Genomic DNA, 20,667 nt, shown 5'->3' with positions numbered 1-20,667 from the left:
CTCAAACAATGACCACAATATTAAACAACAATATTGAGCTGCAACGTTTCATTCTCACCTCACACGGCTCACACGCCACATGACTAAGTTTTGTTTTGAGGAATAATGCCGAATTTCTCTTGATTTGCATGTCGGATTTGCAACTACAAGACATATTTTGTTGAGGTTAATGCTGCCAAATGAGGGGCTTTCAGTCGTTATTAAATCCAAAGGTTCACATACTTTTCCCACCATCCATTTACATGTTTAACTTTTGTGGTCAATAAAAACACAGAAACTTACACAAATTGTGTGGCATTAATATGAAAATTGTGTTGTCTAATGATGTGACTTAAATGAAGGTCAGATAAATTTTCATGGCCCTTTACACAAAAATCGGGGATTCCGATGTGTTCCCATGATTTTCCTGTTCCCTCTATTAAATCGACTGTAAATTGCAGATGAGCTTCACTTTTTCAGTTGAACTACGGAAACAAAGTCATACTGAGATCAGAAATCTGAAGGAAGAGGGATAATTGTTGTCCGAAATATATGGAGCCCCCCTTGTGCCAAGGTATGGCAAAAATAATTATAATAATATAATCATAAATTCTCTTCAATAATTGAAGGATACAGGTTTCTAAACAAAGGGTACAGTGTAGCAAACTGATGGTATGGATTACTAAATTGAGAGAACAGATTATCAATGGCTATTATTCTGATCATACCTGACACATCGGGGGCTGCATACAAATCCAGGACAGTGAGGTGTGTGTGTCTGTGTGTGTGTGTGTGTGTGTGTGTGTGTGTGTGTGTGTGTGTGTGTGTGTGTGTGTGTGTGTGTGTGTGTGTGTGAGACTGACTCAACACAAATTATTGACATGACAGATTGTTCTGTACACAAAACATTGGGATATGTTTTGCTCATGCTCATTTTATTTTATTTTTTTGCATTTATCAAGTTTTGTTTTTAAGAAGAGGATGCAGAGTTTAAACACAGTATACCTTAATGTAGAACCTTGCCTGTCCTTTGGAACCGAATTAAGATAGTTGTGTTCCCCAGGGTACGATGCTTAAGCACAGCTTATATGTGAGAATTCCCCCCTCATTATGTACGTTGGTCAGATCAGACAACAAAAGATCATTTGAGTCCACGCTCATTGGCCTGGCAAATGCGGTGAATGTTTTCAAATCATCAGTGTGACAGGTAAAAAAAACCTTTTTATTCTCCTGACATGGGTAAACTACACAGGGACCAACACATCCTGTGCTTATCCACACTTTCAGGCCTGGTTCCCTTCACATTGTGCTCGCTTGACGTCTCCCATGGCTGCCGCTCATGCATTTTCACAGATGCAGTTGTTGTGTAGCTGTAAGTGCACATGCGGATTTTCCATGGGGACCAATGGGAACGTCACCTGGTGTGTCTGGAATTGCAGTTTTTGGTGATCCACCGTGGAGCCTTCCTTTGGTTGTGATCCACAGCTGTTCACTGAGTTACTTGAATAGTCATTACAGAAAACAGCCTCACCTCTGATAAGCCCCTTTGGATAGATAATCGTGATTCATGAATTCAATTAAATTAACCTAGGAAGCAATTAAAGGCAGCTCATATAAATATACAGTCTGTGGCCTACGAAACAACACTACATTGCAACAGTTTTAATTTAAATGGCTGAAAATACAGAACAAACAGAACATATACAGCACAGGTGACAAAGTCAAGGCCCGGGGGCCAGATCTGGTCCGCCACATCATTTTATGTGGCCCGCGAAAGTAAATCAAGCATGTCAAGTTCCATGATGCTTGCTAAAGTCTGAAGCAAAATTTCTACTTGTCATATGTAATCCACAATAACAGTCGTTATTCTTGACTTCTGATTTTAAAGCCAGCTATCCATTAATTTGTTGTGCGCTGTGTATGTAACATGTGGAGGTGATTAAACATTTATATGGTTTCCCAAAATTCATAACGGCCCTCCAAGTGAATCCGTAACTACAATGTGGGCCGCAACAAAAATGAGTTTGACACCCTTGATATACAGTCTTATTTTTGTTTGTCAGAGGCAAAATTGATCATGGACTTACCATAGAGAAGTTGTCTCAGTCCTTTGCTACTCTCAATATTTGTAAAAGAACAATCATTAACATAAAGAAATAGTATAAAAGTATATTCGTTCATTCATTCATTTTCCAAACCGCTTATCCTCACGAGGGTCGTGGATGTGCTGGAGCCTATCCAAGTTATCTTTGGACATGAGGCGAGGTACACCCTGAAGTGGTCAGCAGCCAATCACAGTGCACAAATTAACAAACAACATTTGCACCTATGGGCACTTTAGAGTCCTCAATTAAGCTACCATGCATGTTCTTTGGATGTGTGAGGAAACCAGAGTACAAGGAGAAAACCCACGCAGGCACAAGGAAATCATGCAAACTCCACACAGGAAGGCCAGACCCAGTATTCAAACCTGCGACCTCTGCACTGTCAGGTGGATGTGCCAAGCTGATGGACACCGTGCCGCCCGATAGTAAATTATCATGGGCTAAACACACAGATAAAATGATCCATAAAATGAATAGAAATCTTTTAATTCAAAGGAGCTGCTCTAATTTTTTATTTAAAAATGGAGGGAAAACGTCATCTGAAGTCTTGCATGAACACATTTACACTATTGCTCAGAGGTTTTATCAACCGCTGCTGTAATATACAGTCAGTGTAAAGAAAATGAAAATTGCTTGCTGTTTACTTCATTGTCGATAAGAAGAAATGTGAGTTGAATTCATGACTGTCTCGGATGGTTGAAAGCAGAGGACTGATTTACTACCTAATTTTTCAAATTTTTATTGAAAACAATAATGACTAAATTGCCCCAGGTATTACATAAGCACTTGTCAGTTCGAATGAACACATATACAGCACCAGGTATGGTACTAAAGGCAGAGTTACTTTACCTAAGGTGAAAACAATTAAACTTGATAATATGTAATGTATAACCTTTGGTGTTATGGAATCCTCTATCCAGATTTATCAATTATAAAAACAAATCTCAATTCAACTCGGATAGAACACTTACAACAGCCTCAATTGTAACAGAGCGCTATAGTGTACATAAGATCAAACAAACATTAATATTTAATAAGAATAATAGATGAATACAACTTTCTTTTCTACGGTAATTATAGTATAAGAGAAGAGCTCCCCTTCACATTGGCATTTGGCAGAATCGGAGGTCCAGAGTTTGATTTCCTCTCGTTGCACAGTCCAATGTGCTGGGTGAAGTTGTAATTCATTGTTCGTCATTGAGCGATGGGAACAGGATTGACGACTCCAACGAGCAGTATGAATGACCTAGGGTGTTAAAATTGTGCTAAAGGTGTGATAACCTCAGTTAGTTGCTGCTGGAAATCAAGCTTCGATGTCAATGACAACCGTTTTCTAGAAGATTTCGATTTCAAGCACAATCGAGTGAGCAATTTCTGACTGTATGTTCATGCTGCCTTTGGTGAAACGTGAATTCTAGCCAATGTCAATTCAAAATGGTAGTCCACAGACTTACTTTCTTCAAACTCCAAATCCAATAAAGTTAGGAGGTTGTGTAAAACAGAATAAAGTGGTGGGATAGTTCGAGACCACTCTAGCAATGAAAAAACTGTTTTTCTCTGCAGAACATGTTTGCACTCACACTCATTAATGTTCACGTCTATTCATTATTACTCGCTGACAGGGATGAATTGACTTTGGCCAGCAGCAATCATCGTTCTCACTAAATATTTACCTGTTCCTCTTGATGAGGCCACAATTAGGGTGATGAGTTACCCTTTTTTTTGGGTTCTTTTTCTTTCTTTTTACCTTTTTTTTAAATCTGTGCCTTAGGGAGAAAAGCTGTCTTCATTTTAACTGAGAACGTGTTGTATTTGCACACTGTGTTGCTGACATTGTGCCACAGAAAATGAGAGCTTTAGCTTCTGGCAAACCAGACAGGTGGTCTCAGCAAACATTAACAATGGTGTGAAAATTTACAATGGTATGTGGCAATTTGTTTGTACTTTAACAATTGAGACAGAGTGGTGAGAGGTGTGTACGGTTCCCAATAGGTCAGTGCAATCAAAAACTGCAAACAGAAAATCTAGTACAGTTGGAATTAAGAGGATTATCGCTGGCCTTTCTTAACCTTTTTCTCTTTGTTTCATTTAATTTTTTTAGTTTTCAATGTTTCTAATGATTCCATCTTAGTGTTTTATTTATAGATATATATATATATTTAATATTTTTGTAAGAAAACAAGGATCCTGTCTCTTACAAACTTGACATGATTGAGAAAACTGAAATCAGTTATGGATTCCACACCCATAAATCAGTTAAAAACAGTTGTCAGACCTAATTCAACAAAAAATTGTCTTTCCCGGTGTAATTGTATTTCTGTTGGTGCAAAAAGCATTTTTTTTCTCTACATTTTGTTCAGAATACCACTGTTTTAGCAAAAAGTTTAAATAACCTCGCTGAAGTATCAGAACAACAATTTGTGGCTGCATGTTTAAGGTGTGTCAAGTTTTAAATCCCACAAGGATGACCATGCAATTAACTTATGACGTGCTGCCGAAAGGAGAAGAAGAAGAAGAAGAAGAAGTGGAGCAGAGGTCATGGGTTTGATTCCGGCTCCGGCATTCCTGTGTGGAGTTTGCATGTTCTCAATGGAGGCTGATTGCACACTCGAAATCGTCCCTTGGTGTGAGTGTGAGCGCGGATGGTTGTTCGTCTCTGTGTGCCCTGCATTTGGCTGGCAACCGGTTCAGGGTGTCCCAGGCCTACTGCCCTATGACGGCTGAGATAGGCTCCAGCACCCCCCGCGACCCTTGTGAGGATAAAGCGGATCGGAAAATGAATGGTTGGATGGATGTGCTTGTGGACATCTGATGAAATTCAAATGGTCACCATGATTTTGTGACCAATTTTGTAGTGGCATACTAATGGAAACTGGTGGCCAGTGTACTGTCCTTAAATTCACTCAATCACTTGTTAAAGACCCATTAAAGGGTATAAAAAAGTCTTTACATTTGGTATATCACAGAGAAGAGCATTGTGAACAAGCCTCCCAAATGTGAATGAAAAAGAAAAAAAAAAGTATATCAAGTAAGGCTCCAGAATCATTGAAAAATAGAGCCTGCCTTCAAACGGACTGATTTGGTGTGTCTGCTGAAGCCAACATTCTCCTGTCCATCAAGTACGTGCTTGCTCTGGGCTCTCCCAGCCCCAGCACTCTCATGGGCCAAAGAGAGTCAAGGCTGGGACAATTTTCGCCTCGTTTGGGTCCATTGAAATTCTGTGAGCAATTGGCATTATTGTGGCTGACTGTTGTGCACTCTGAGTCAGTCCCAGCAGAGCGATGCATCGCTTCCCTGAATGATTTTTTTTGGCCTCCTCCTCGGTGCCTCATGACGTCACACCGGCTGGGCCGCGAATGAAAAAGCGTTCACACACACACACACACACACACACACACAAAAAAAAAACCCACAGCCCAAATAACAACAAACACATAAGACTTCAGGGAAGATTTTTTTTTTCGAAATTGTAGGCATAGCTTGACGGCTAACCACATGCTGCAATGGTAAGGAGGTGGCCACTGCACTCAATAACCGGTGACGGAATATAATTCATTGTATCATACGTACCCAATATTTGGAGTACATAGTGGGGGAGGGCTGACTCAGGACAGGTCTGTTTACTTTATCGAGATTCGTTTTAGCTCCACCTAAAAAAAAATCCAGACAACTTAGAACAAAAAAATTTAATGCTGTATCTCAGCAATTCAGTATTGAATTGTTCTGAGTCTTTGCACATGTTTTCAGCAATTATTAGCATTTACCTTCAAATATTTTCTATTCACAGGTTTAGGGACCATGAATAGGAAAAAAACAACATTTAATTGATGACCATTGAAATGCATCGGGACGGTACAGTGGATGATTTCCGTCCCACAGTGCGGAGGTCATGGATTCGAATCCAGGATCCAGCATTCCTTTGTGGAGTTTGAATTGTCCCTGTGGGTTTTCTCCGGGTATTCAAGTTTCCTCCTACAGTACATTACAAAAACATGCATGGTAGGTTTAGGGAACAAATTGTCCCGAGGTGTGATTGTGAGAGAGGATGGTTGTTTGCTGTGAGTGCCGTGCCATTGGCTGGCAACCAGTACAGGGTGTACCCTGCTGCCCAAAGGCAACTGGGATGGGCTTCAGGACATCCATGACCCTCGTGAGGAAAAGCAGTTTGGGTAATGGATGGATGGGTAAAATGCATCGCTTGGCTGACCTGGGAATGCCTTCAAATCCTACCAGAAGTGCTGGACAAAGTGGCTGGAAGTCTGGGCTTTTGCTGCTAAAGTTGTTGGTTGCTCCACCGACCCGAACCCCAGATAAGCAAATGACAGTTGATGCATGGACAATCAAACAATTATTGTCAGTTTGATATAGTACAAGCTATTTTTGTCAAATGAACTATCATTTTAACCATCCCTCCAATTATCAATTTTCAGGATAAGAATAGAAGCTCAGTCTTCCCTGCCTTTGGTGACCTCCCCCCAGCTCCACCAGAGGACCCTGAAGCAGTTTCCATGTCAGCTGTAAAACATTTTCCCACCAGCATAACCCAAGTCTAAATTCATAACTAGAGTTTCTTATTAAAAACAAGACAAGATGAGCACTCTATTTATAACTATAACCTCGATCGGCACTGAGGCCTCTTTCTTTTTGGGCATCTACAATATTCACTTCAACTGATATCTCTTGATGTGGAGGAGCAGGGGATCTTTTCTGATTCTCTCACACAAGACCAAGTTTATCACCTTGTGGAGGAACTTATTTCAGATGCTATTATCTAGAATCTGGCCCTTTCGGTCACGACTCAAAGCTGCTGACCATAAATGGGGCTGGGGAATGTACAGTAGATCAGTACAATGATTACATTACTGGGGATGCCTCACCGATCCATCGGTTCGGCTCATGTTCCATCTTTCCTGAACTCAATCTCGTATCCTGTGTGGTGAAGGTTTGCAAGTGTTTGCAAACGGAGTGAATGTTGATTTTTTTTCGTCAGACTTCGTTTAAGCCCGCAAATGGTCGCAAAGATTTTCGCCAGGCATTCGCAAACAGTTTTAATGATCACAAACAGTGTTTCTTCTCACCAAGAATTTTTTAACATGTTCAAAATGGTCTCAGCAAACCCTGACTAAAAATAAACATTCGCCGTCGACCGCAAAATTAGGTGTTTTTTTTTTTTTTTAAATTCCTTTTTTTGTTTGTATGTGTGTAGTGTAAACTGCGGTCTAAAAATGCGTTGCTGAAGTTGCAATCAGCCATACCTGGGATGAAATTTGTATAATTGGTTTTCCAGTCAAATTTGAATGATGAGATAAACAGAGACCACTTTATTAATACCCCCACCACCCCCCACCCCTAAAAGACACTGATATGTTTTAGCCGCTGCTTCTTGCCCTGATCTAATATGAAACATACTGCATTGCAAATGGTGTGAACTCGTTTACACACTGGACACACAACAATCGTTCAATGGTACTGTTTCCAAGAAAGGCTGCAGACACCAAGTCCACTACTGTATATTTACTGTTATATCTTTCAACCCCTTTTCTTGCTTTGACATCCCTAGATTATTATCATTGTTTTTTGTTGTAGACTCCAGAAATGTGTTTCATATTATTAAAGGCTGCAGTATTTGAAATTACATAAATATAACTACATATTCGTTCGTCGTGTTTGTATAGATATATTTTTTTTCGATCATGTAATATTGTGGAGAAACAGCAGTGCTGCATTGCCAGTGGTGTAGCAGTCATTTTGGCCTCATAAAAATTTCCACTCATAGTCTAGCCTGTGTGAGAAGGATCAAATGAAGAGATGAAGTATCAGGGCACCATTTCATGCCAGTATGGAAGCGAAAGGGCACGGACAAACTCAAAATATTTTGCCAAGCTGTTTTATCATATTTTATGTCAGAGCTTTTATCAGGTAACAGAACCATATTGTTGATACTTGATGGATTTAAAGTCAATTCACAATGTTCAACACATGCCTCACTAAGGTAGTTGAACCACACAATTTTCCCCAAGCATATACATGAAATTTAAGTTATTTGAAAGATAAAATAAGAACCGCTCATATTTGTTAACACACCACAAACCTGTAGATGCAGACGATGTCGCTTTTGTAAGATGATGAAAAACTAAGGACGAATAAACAAATATACAAAGAACAGAATGTCAATAAGAAACAAAACTCTGGATAGTCGCTTTAATATGACTCAACTCAAATGTCAATGCCAAAGTAATAAATGCAATGTTACAAATGTTTTAATGCTGCACAGAAGGATGCATTAATATTGATACATGAACGATGTGCAAAATTGTGGCAGTGTAAACTCTACAATGACACGTATAGTAATCAGAAACAGAATCATCTTTATTGAACAAATATGTAGAACACACACAGAATTTGTCTCCGATGGTACAGGCTATACTAGTATTGAAATACAACTACAATAAACAAAGACATGACATATAAGTATTCACAGACTTTCCATAATGTAAGGTTACCATTGTGCAGTCATCATACCACGCAATGACAGCTGTGAGACAATGTGCAGAGTCATCGAGCATAGAAAAATGATCAGTTGTGCAATACAATACAATGACGGTTGTGCAGTTGGTGCGGATAATTGTTAAGTGACCAGTAGCACTACCGGTAATTGTAGTACCACTTTCGTTGGGCAATTATACAGAAGGTCCTTGAGCGCTTTAAAGTGTCTAGTGCTGTGGAATATTGAGCGACAATTGTTCAAGTATGTAGAGAGCTGGAGCTACAATGATTATTAATGGCAAGAGGGAAGAAGCTGTTTGAATGTCTGTTGGTTTTGTTGCGTCTGGTTCGGTAGCGCTTGCCTGAAGGGAGTAGCTGGAAAAGGTGGTGGGCAGGGTGTGGGGGGCCGCCTCCAGTAGGATTTTCCGTGCCCTTGTCTTGGTTCTTGCGGTGTGCAAGTCCTCGAGAGTGGGTAGGGCGGTGTCAAGGATTTTTGTCCGCAGTCCTAACTGTCCGTTACAGTCGGATTTTGTCCTTTTTAGTGGCGGCCCCAAACCAAACTGTGATAGAGGAACACATGAGTGATTTGATGATTTAATAGATGTGTGCAAAATTATGCCAATGTGTTATAATGTTCAAACTGTTGGAAAGTGATGTGATTTTGGGGTTCATTATTTAGTTGGGCCTACCAGAGCAAAGTCAGAATAGGAAAAAGCAGTGACCAGGGTTGAATGAGTCTGACAGACTGTCAGAACTGACTCAAAATATTTTCAGGGGATATACAGTAAATGTAAGATCTAATGTTTTTAATTTGTTTTTTGGGGGGGGGGGGTCCCCTCAATATAGTTTTTTAAAGGTTAATTCAGTCAATTAATAATTTTTCTACTGCCCTTTACATTACCTGGCAATTGAGATATTTGATCTTTTTTTGCAATTCTCACAAAGTGAGGAAAAGGGCAGAATGCGTAGACGCTTGAATGCACACAGCTACTGGTGAAAGCGTGTACAAAAGTCTCAGTGAGAAGCAATCATGGATATGGGAATTAAGTGACAGCAGCAAGCTCTGTTAAGGAAAGGTGAGAGACTCCAGTATGCTGTAGCATCAAAATTGAATGTGAAAACATATTTTTTTTATGAACTGGTTCCCTCTCTTCTCTCCACTGTTTGCAGTACAAACAATGAACAGGAAAAATAAACAAGAGCAAAAATGTTTCAAATGAGTAAGTTGTCTTGCTCGTTGCTATTTTAGATGAGATCGTTTGTCACAAAGATTTCTTGTTAAAACAAAACAACAGCGCATAGGGAGAGCTTGCACGTGAACTCTGACCCAAGTGGTTGTAAACTTAGAATAGGAAGGCAGGAGTCACTTCCCCGGTTTTTGATATCCATTTTGGCAGAATAATTGCTACTTGTTCTCAGTGAAGGTCATCTCAGAGTCAGAGCTGATGGTCTCCCATGACATATATTTCATGCCCGTTGGTGCAGCTCTCTCAATCTACCAGCACTTCTCTATTAAAAAGGCCAAATTTGGTTGATTCTCCAAGAGTTGCCTCAAGAGGTTGATGGCACACTTCAGTGTGAGGCTATCGTTCTCCCAAACAGTTCAGTTAAAGAGTTCCTTTTTTAAGCTACCTCTAATTCATACCCACTCATCCGCATCACGGCCTTCATGGAGAGACGTCTCTTTTCCGTTGCCCACATTAAAGGAGAAAACTTGGAGGAAATAAAGAAAGCACATGTCGCTCACCACAGAAGCCTCCAGTTTAACCACTCCCATTCCCAGCATAAGGACCAAGCACCTCTGAGTTTTGAAATGAAAACATTTTCTTGGACATTTCATGGTCATAAACGAGGTGGTGATCTTTGAACCTGGCTTTGTCTGACTCCACCATCCAATTCAGACTTTAAACTGCCATCAAAAGGGAAACATGAGCACTCTCTAATTGATGAAAAAAATAAGACATGCGGTGCAGCCTCACCACATTCAGTTCCGCTATCGCTTTGCCACAGCAAAGACAGTGACTGACTGTTTCAGGAGGCTGTGGGCAAAGGGGTTCTTGAAACGCTGGCCGATAAAGAAAGAAAAACAAATGGAAGGTCATTTTTGGAGCATTCCAAAATGAGGCCAAATTGCAGATTTGAAAAACAAATTGCATTTTCCATGTAAAAGGCATTGCAACCAAATTTGCGGACTGGATCAGCACCATATAAAATTGGATTTTAGATCCTGATCCTGGATGCACAGAGCTACATACACTATAGCTATAGTTTTTGTTAGTTGTTTGCAGAGGGGACCAGCAATGCCTTCCCCGTTGAGAGGCACTGACGCGTATTTACAACTTAAATCAAATTGCATTCATTTATTTTCATGGCTGCCCAGCTTCCAGTTGTGTGTATGTTGCAGGGGTTTTTTTTGTTTGTTTTTGTGTGTGTGTGTGTGTGTGTGTGTGTGTGTGTGTGTGTGTGTGTGTGTGCGTGCGTGCGTGCGTGCGTGCGTGCGTGTGTGTCAAATCAGATTTCATCTTTTATGTGTTGAGCTCAGGAGTCCGTCATAATTTGCATATAAGACCACTCAAAATGCCTCATGGAGGTGGAGGGAAAAAATATTGACTGACTGTCAGACATTCTAGAAAAAAATCAATTTTCATCGTGAGTTTTTAAAGAAAAATTGGACATTGCAAGGACAATTTGGCCAACACCGAAGCTGGCTGGCTGGATTCATCCAGGAAAAGGATTTATTCAATACTTCTGAAAGCATCATTAGCCTTAAAACTAGCCGAGAGACTTTGAGAAGCAAAGAAAGCCGCAGCTGATGAATTTTATGATCTACAAAATCTAAATCTCAGGTGATGTATTTTAGTCCATGTTTTAATCTTTTTCACGCCCATTCACATTGGCACTGAATGGAAACAGAACTCAAATGGCCTGCGCTGAAAGCAGTCAAATAAACCACGAACCCGTAAGTCCGAATTATTCACCGTTATGTATTTTTTTTCGACAAACCTCAATTAAAGTGAAGTTGGGATTTTAATAAAAACGAGAATACATCCATCTCTCCTTTTTTGAAACTGGATATTTTATTTGGAGTATTATCGTGTTTATAGTCACTCACCCACATGCCAGGAAGGCGGAATCTGTTATTTTCGTCTTGACTTTGCAATTTTATATCATTCTGTGTTCACATAAAGTTTACATTGCAATGGAAAGCAAATATTTGCAGTTTATTTCTCAACAAGGTATTTGCTGTTTTGTCATTGTGAAAAAGTGGTTTGGGGCATTTCAGACAAAGATAGATGTTAATTGGGATCATTTAAGACTTTTAGGCTCCCTTGGAGGGTAATTTAATGCAGGCTTCCTCGTGTTCACATACGTTGTACTCTCTAGGGAGGTTTTGGAACAAGATGGATGTAACTTGAGTCTGTGTGCCACAACTCTCCGAACCTCGTGGGCTGGCTAACCTCTGCTCCTCTAGCTCTCCGCTCCGTTTGTCCCTGATGGGTGTTTTTTTTTATTTTTATTTCCCTCCCCTGATTTGCTATCCTCGGAGATGTGGGGCTTACTGAATCATGATTACACACAGGCGCCCAGTGACAGAGGACGTCAGTTGACTGTCAAGTTTTCAAGAGACTCCAGCTGAATCAACAGTCCCAGCATGGTGAACACATAGCACACATACAGTAGGCTCTACACACACACACACACACACACACACACACACACACACACACACGCACGCACTAAAAAAAACCCATTCAAAATTCAGAAAAAAAAATCTACATAAAGAATTTTTTATTTTCTATAACCTGTACATGGTGGACGTAAAATTAGGAAAACCCTTGTTCTGAAGCCCCTTCTGCATAATAAAACAGGCCCACGCATGTCTGACACACAGCAGAGCTAAGAATATTATCTCTTGTTCCCCTTCTCGTTTCACTACATTCCCTTCTCTTTCACTCCCCTTGAGTTCACTGACACTGGAAGCAAGCCAAGCAAAATGTTGACCCGGGTTCCCTCATGGAGCTGCTTCTGCAGGACATCTGCTCATGGCACCACAGCAGCAACAGACAACAACCAGCTGTCCCGTGGCAGCCGGTAGTAATTAGTCAAAACCAGAATTCAAGTAATCTAAATTTGATTTAACTAATGGAATGCGGGGTTGGCCGAATGCGGGTGCTGTGCTTTCCGGAGTTGTTGAGTCCTGTTCCTGCTGTTCCTTTCAGAACATCCCCTTGAACTCCAAATCAAGATCATAATTCAAAACAGTAGAATTTACATTTAATATTTTATTAAACAATTGGGTGATTAAATTAAAACAATTAGGTCATTAAAACATTATACAATTTAGAATTAGTTTAGCATTAAAATTAAATGACGACGTCACATATTTTACATACACGTTCACTTTTAAACCCTAAGAAAAATGTAATGTGGCCCTTGAACATAAAAGTTGGCAGATCCTTGATCTTCACGGACAGATATGAATCCACGGAATGACAAAGTGTACCTTGAGGGCCAGCCTTCTCAACTTCAGTGTCAAATTAATCTGGGTGGGGGGGATGTTAAATGCTTTGAATGTGTATTTGTACTTGTATGTTTGACCTTGCAGGGCTCAATATTGTTCAGTGTCAGAACGTTAAGATTTACTCCAGAGTAGCTCGGCATTATACACAGCATATTGTCAAACGATTAAAAGCAGACTTATCACTCTGCTGTTGAGGTTAGAGAAGAGTCATTCCTCCAGTAAAATAATCTCCCTGAGTAGACATGATATGGAAATTTGTGTGGGTGGAGACGTGTCACAGAGCAGAGGAGCTGTTCTCATGACCAGTTAAATAACTAGTGAAATACCCGACTGCATTATTATTATTGTTGAATATGTGATGAAAGCTTTCAATTCAATACATGAAAAATCCTAACTCATAGAAAAATAATGTGTTTAGGGACCCTAACCACCATTAGTCATGAAGATACATGTGTTATTTCAAGCAAAATTAAGGATCGCGTTGATGGAATGTCGCAGTGTTAACAAAAGAGAGAGGATAATAATCATGGGATTTGAGTGGGTACTATTCGCATCATCATTCGGTCCAAATAGACGGTGATGAAAACATCACCTCGGTGGCAATTGGCAAAGTTAAATTGTAACACTTTTTGTGCTGCATGTAGTGGTGGCTTGGTCACCACCTCATGAGTGGCATTTGTCACCACGTTATTTTAAAAAGCAGAAGTGTCAGTACTGACGGAAGGTGCGTCATTCTGTCACTGACTGATTAATGGAAGGTCCGTCAATCCATAACTGATGGACGCCGGTTTTGCTGACAAATGACAAATCATGGAAAATGTATGCACTAAGCACTGATGGTGGAGGGTTTTCCTCCATCATTGGAGTTGTCACGAACCGGGTCAGTACCATCGGACCTACTCAGTCTGTCACTAATGGACTCGTGGCATGTCTTACATGTTTTTGTTGCTGGAGTGAATAAATACCAGACTTACTTCGCGTGACTTTACACTGATATCCATCCATCCATTTTCCGAGATCTACATATCTACACTGATATGTTTTCTTAAATTATTATTGTTAATAGGCAGTCCAGTGGTTAGCACGTTGACTTCAGAGGTACCGGGTTCAATTCCAGCTTCCTGTGTGGAGTTTGCATGTTCTCCCCGGGACTGCGTGGGTTTTTTCCGGGTACTCCGGTTTGCTCCCACATTCCAAAAACATGCATGGCAGGCTTTGAACACTCGAAATTGTCCCTAGGTGTGATTGTGAGTGCAAATAGTTGTTCGTCGCCCTGCGATTGGCTGGCAAATGGTTCAGGGTGTTCCCCGCCTACTGCCCGAAGACAGCTGGGATAGGCTCCAGTACGCCCCGCGACCCTTGTGAGGATAAAGCGGATCAGAAAATGGATGGATGGATGGATATTATTGTTAATGTTATGATCCGGCACATATGTAGATCTGTTTCTGTGTTTTTCTTTCAGTCTCTGGGGCAGGTGTTTCTCTTTGTCATTTACAATGTCTGCTATTTTGTCCACTTTCTCATACTCTTGTGCCTCTTTTCATCCATATAAGAAGTTACCATTTTTAAAAATTTCTGCACATGTATACAAATATTTTTTGTACATATTTTGACAATCGGCATTGAAGCAAATAAAAACAAATAACTTGAATATCTAATTCACCATAATGATGACTGGAGCTGTTATAATCGTAGGAGACCTTCACCAGCAGCATGCTTATACGGGAAAGCTCCTTGCAGAGGTGGGAAAAAAAGGCTTCTTGAGAGAATATTTTTCCCAAACAAATTTCCCCAACTGAAACTTGTAAGAGCTTGATTTGATAGCTTTCAGGAAGTCTCTTACAACACGTGGCAATGTATTTTTTAAGGTTAGGTACATATTAATGTGTCCTATATCCTTGCGACTAGAAAATTTGTTTGAGACCAATTTAAACTGTTGGCGACCATTTGCGACCTTGAACAAACCCTCACAAAAAAAATCCACATCACCACGTTCAAACGACAGTGACATGCAAAATGACAAAGTGAAAGCCTGAAGTAGATGTGAAGCCAGAGAGAAAAACCTCAGCTGAAGACCTAAGTGACCCCTCAACAGTAGAGAACCAACTGGATGATGGCAACGGTTCTCTTGACATGTCTGAGTGCCTCTCCTGGAGTCTAATCAGTTGGAGACAAGGGTGGCACCACTTTCATCCACGGGAATAAAAAGTGTTTGAGCCGTCAATCATTTGAAACCACACTCGGGCTAGTTCAAGTTCTGCATTCAGATTGGATTTAAAGTTATGAAACCACACCAGCCTTGTTTTCCTTTTTTTTTTTTTTTTTTTTAAACTGCAATATGAAATTAAAAAACAATGTAATGTGTACTTTTAAAGATACAATGGTTGTACACTAGTGGGAAAAAAAATGTTTTTTCTAATATTTAATATATCTCCGAATTACTCAAAAGATAATCTTTCTAAAGTCATTTTTAAAAATGTTTTTTTGCATTTGGGAAAGAAAATAGGGTACCAAACACAAATAGAGCGAGGAGACCAAGAAACAACAGGAAACAAAACTGAACCCAAGATAAAGAAAATGGATCATAGCAATTTTTTTTAATCTTGTTTTTCTTGTATGCCATTACTTAGAGGATCAAACTTCAGAGTATTTGATAAAAGGGAGTTGACTGTCTCGTCAGGCTCGTTTGGAGTGAATGTACTGCAAAATTAAGGTGTTTATTGGTTTGACGCATTCGTATCTCTTTCAGTTGCCTTCTCCATAACTACAGTGCATGTCTCTTTCTTTAGCTTCCTCATTTCATCCTGTCTGGTGTATTGTTTAAGGAGGCTATGGTGTCAGCTCTGTAGCAAATACAGATTCGTTGTACGTGTACACGTACACCAAACAGACTTGATACTGGCTCTGATCTCAGCATGGTATCCTCTGCTTGAATTTGTGTTTCACATTTCAAAATAAACTGCTCAAGAGTTTCCATCTTGAGTTTTACCAGAGATGTTAAGCATGCTTGGCAGCATTTCACTAAAGCCCTGATCATTGACACCAAATTATCCAAAACCCCAGAATAGCATCAGAATTTGATTGCAGCACGCCATTAATGAGCATAAGTTCAAGCTGAGTTCAGAGTAAAAGTCTTGCATGAAGTGGAAAGTCTTTTTCGACCTGTGAGCCAATTAGGGTCATCGTCATGCAAGTTGGGAACAATTCAAAAGCAATGACTGAAAAACGGAAAGATTGTGGTTAAATCACTATTTGGGGGAATCTTCTCACCAACTGGTTCAGGTCCATTTGCGCACGCACGCACGCGCGCACACACTTCCCTGTTCCAGTCTCTTTCAGTTGCAAGTTACTGACCATAATCCCAAACTGCTGCTATCACTTTTGCTTAGCGACAGCAGTGTCTGATGACTCTACATCCTCGTTATCTGAGGCTTACATATGATGGCATCAATTTCAAATATATATAATTTGTATTTTGGCGGCCCGGTGGTCGACTGGTTCGCGCGTCGACCTCACAGTGCAGAGTTCGTGGGTTCGATCCCGGCTCTGGCCTTCCTGTGTGGAGTTTGCATGTTCTCCCTGTGCCTGCGTGGGTTTTCTCTGGGTACTGCAGTTTCCTCCCACATTCCAAAAACATGCACGGCCAGCTGATTGAACATTCCAAATTGTCTCTAGGTGTGAGTGTGAACGCGGATGGTTGTTAGTCTCTGTGTGCCCTGCAATTGGCTGGCAAATGGTTCAGGATGTCCCTCGCCTTCTGCCCGAAGACAGCTGGGATAGGCTCCAGCACGCCTCGTGACCCTTGTGAGGAGAAAGCGAATTAGAAAATGAATGATTTTATCACCGTACACCTATGCGGCATTGCACAAGTGTGGGATCTTGTGGCAAGTTGAGGTCTGATCGCAGAACGAATGGAGTGTGGATCCCACAAATGCAGACTCAGATAAACGGCGATGACAAAAAGGTTTATGAAGGAAAAGCGAGGGACCGACAAAGTATTCAACAAAAGGTGCTGGTAAAACAGGGTGCCAGAGAAACCGAACGAGAACACAAAGCGCTTGCCAATTACAAGGATATAATGATTTTTCGAGAACATGATAAAACAAATAGAGGTTAGTACAATAAACGAAACCAAGTACGATACCAAGACTAAACAAATAATCACAAACCCGAATGACTATGACGAGGAGGGCGACGAGAAGCATGAACGAGACATAACAAAGCACATGGGCAAAGCGGTGATCAAGAACAATAGTCCAACGAAGGAGACAGGTGGTCGGTGTCTTAAGTAGGCAGCACAGATTGCCTTGATCCAGCACAGGTGCACCGCTGGAAGGTGACGCCCCACACTCCAGCTGGTCCTGAAACACTCATGGAACAAAACAAAGACAAAGCAAACCATGACATCTTGTAGGACATAGGTGTCAAACTCAGGTCCTGGAGGGCCGCTGTCCTGCAGGTTTTCCAGGTCTCCCTGTTGCAACACATCTGATTCAAATGATCAGATCGTCAGCAAGCTCTGTGGAAGCCTGACATTGAACCTGTTCATTTGAATCAGGTATGTTGCAACAGGGAGACTTGGAAACCATGCAGGACAGCGGCCCTCCAGGACCTGAGTTTGACACCTATGTTGTAGGATTAAAAACAAAAACCTTGATAACAGGTATTTTCAAATACACACAGAAGTTATGTATTGTTTCCCATCTTTACAGGAAAAAGTAATCCATGTCTGCAAGCACCACAATACATTTTAATAATGCTCTGTGTATTTAAATATTTGCAAGGATGGAGATTTTTTGTGAATGTGTGGTACATTCACATTCATCCATGCCATTGTATGTTTTTTTTTGTGCTTAATAGCAGCTCAATCGTTCAACTTATTAGCTGTAAAAAACAAACAAACAAACAAACAAACAAACAACAGGTCCAAAACTCATAGCCCGCCACTGCGGTCAGGACTGTTTAGTGTTGGGAGAACTATTGTATGTCATGTGCTAAGTGAGATTTGACACATATTTAAGCATTTTTTATAATTGAGATAACTCATTCATATAGATGAAAGTACTTTGTAAGTAATAATAAGTAATTTGAGAAAAAGTATTATTTCAGAGTTGTGTATCTGTATGGCAGCCAATGGTGGCGAGATGGATTTGTGTCGCTTTGCGGCAAAAATCGGAGGACCCAAATCAAGGTAAGTAGGGAGGTGAAACAGAAGGGATCCAAAAACAAAAACAAAAAATCCAATGCAAAAAAGCTGTGTGGAAGAATCAAAATACTAAATTCCCAAAGACAAAATAAACAAGGTACCCCCGCACCAAAGAAATATGGGGTTTAGGTTTATAACAACAGGAAACAAAATCTTAAGTGTGACAAGGGACAACAGCATTAACAGCAACGAACAGACGCAGACTGAAAGAACTCAGTGAACTAAAGCCAAGCAAACTGAGGAGACAAGTAGGCACACCTGGACAAGACACGGATGGTTGGATCGAGTGGATTAGTTGACACACAGGGACAGGGCTGACAAGAATAGAATGAGCAAAACAAGACATCAACATGGAGGCAACAAAACAAGACACAATATGAAGCAAAACCTGATACCTGTACAGTCCAATCTAATCCAACAATCCATCCTTACACAATCAGTACAAATGAAATATTTCACGCTTTCAAAAAGGTTGATGATCTCTGTGATAAATGTTATAGATGGATGCAAATTAATAACTGATTTTGGCTTCCGCTACCCTTAGCCAACTTGTGTTAAAAATCAGTTAAAATCATTATTGTTGCTATTCATATCCAGTGCAGTACTTCATGTGGTGCTGTAAGGTAAATTCTACAATGTAAATATTTGACTGGATGTTTCTGTTCATGTTCCTGTAATGCTGATCCACATCACCGTCGAGCTGGGTGACCTAACTGCATCATCAGTGCATTTATGAGCCTGGAACTTCTGCATGCAGTAATTGAATCTGCTGATATGGATTACGGGATGTACGTGTAGGTCGGGTAACTCTGTGTCACAAGGAAGAACGTATTTATGACATTCCTACAGTGGAGACTAAATGTATTTTCACTAACCGAGGGTCTTTGAAGATAGCCACTTGATTTAATTTGGTTTGTGTGATGAGACCGACACAGAATCTTCTCAGAAGAACACTTTTTGTGGGTGAATGTCAAATCTATCCAATCATCACTTCAGCACAGCAGGGAAGAGAGTGTTGGAAAAACTGAAATACACATCACAGCAGGCTTTTCTTTAGAGATCCCACTAACCGTCTCTGGAGGTGCTTGGGTGTTCTTTAGCCACCAAGACTTTACACTCCAACACTGATTTGACCAGACACAGCAAGAATGCAGCTGAAACCGTCCTAATGCAGTCAGTGGTGAAAGTCGCTGCATGAATTTCAATCAGAGTAAAATTAATCAGAGATGCACAAGGCACTCGACGATTCTAGCAACAAAAAAAAAAAAAGAAAAGTGTATTCCATCACACGGACGTCACACTGCAGCATATTACAGGATTAGGGTTAGACAATGAGATGATCTGCTGCTCTGATGAACCATTATTATGCATAACAATCCACATAAATGAGTGAGTATATGTCTGTGTGTGGCCATGAATATTCTCTTGGATAAATGGAAGGTATGACTTTAGAGGGTGTTCACAGCTTCTTCGCACGATTCAAACTCCATTTCATACAATATATCAAATACACTGAAATAGACACCCCTCCAAATGTACAGGCACAGTGAGGAGACATCAGCAACAGATCCATGCTATATTGTTTGAATGTAGCCATTTTTCAGGTGAGCAAAACTATTGAAACATTGCTCAGGTTGCCCAGGTGAGCCCTTTGAAATGTATTATTCAAACAATAAGCAGTGCTAAATATCAACACTGAGTTTTAGATTATTACTAGTAAGAGGTGTAACCAACATGAAAAAAGAGAGCTGTCTGTGGATTTTCAGATGAGCTGATTAATGTGAATGGCACCCAGTTTGACACAGTTCTGCAATAACAATTTTGCTCAAATTACCATATTTTCCACACTATAAGGTGCACCTAAAAGCATTAAAATTTCCCAAAAGCCGATGAGCCTTAAGTAAAGACTGACACAATCTCTTTATATTCCCAATTGAGTTGTTTCCCGGTTAGTGTTCCTGTACCATCTAGCGGTGATTTTTAGCAGGAACCACTTAACTTACATTTATGTTTCATGTCTGCGTTTGTGACCACTTGTGCTCTATGTAAATAAAGCTGTATTGCATTGTATTCCCTTTAGCGTAGCTCCATCTAGTGGATGCATAGCCCATCTGCAGCCACTAATTGTAGCTTCTATTCTATGTGCCTTATAATGCAGTGCATCCTGTATATGAAAACATTGACTGAGGATGCACATTACAATCTCCTTATAGTGGAGAAAATACGGTACTTGTAAACCATATATTATCGTATGCTATTCTTAGTCATTAAGGATAATTATTTATGATGACCCCTGCTCTCGAGGGGTACGAATAAAACTGGCCAGGGTTGTGAGCAAAAGTACAGATGATATACTAAAAAATCATTCA

The sequence above is a fragment of the Hippocampus comes genome, unplaced genomic scaffold (assembly GCF_001891065.2).
Source record: "Hippocampus comes isolate QL1 unplaced genomic scaffold, H_comes_QL1_v1.1 scaffold36, whole genome shotgun sequence".
In the NCBI taxonomy this organism is placed as follows: domain Eukaryota; kingdom Metazoa; phylum Chordata; class Actinopteri; order Syngnathiformes; family Syngnathidae; genus Hippocampus; species Hippocampus comes.
The sequence above is the reverse complement of the archived record's forward strand: the minus strand, read 5'-3'. Positions refer to the sequence as shown.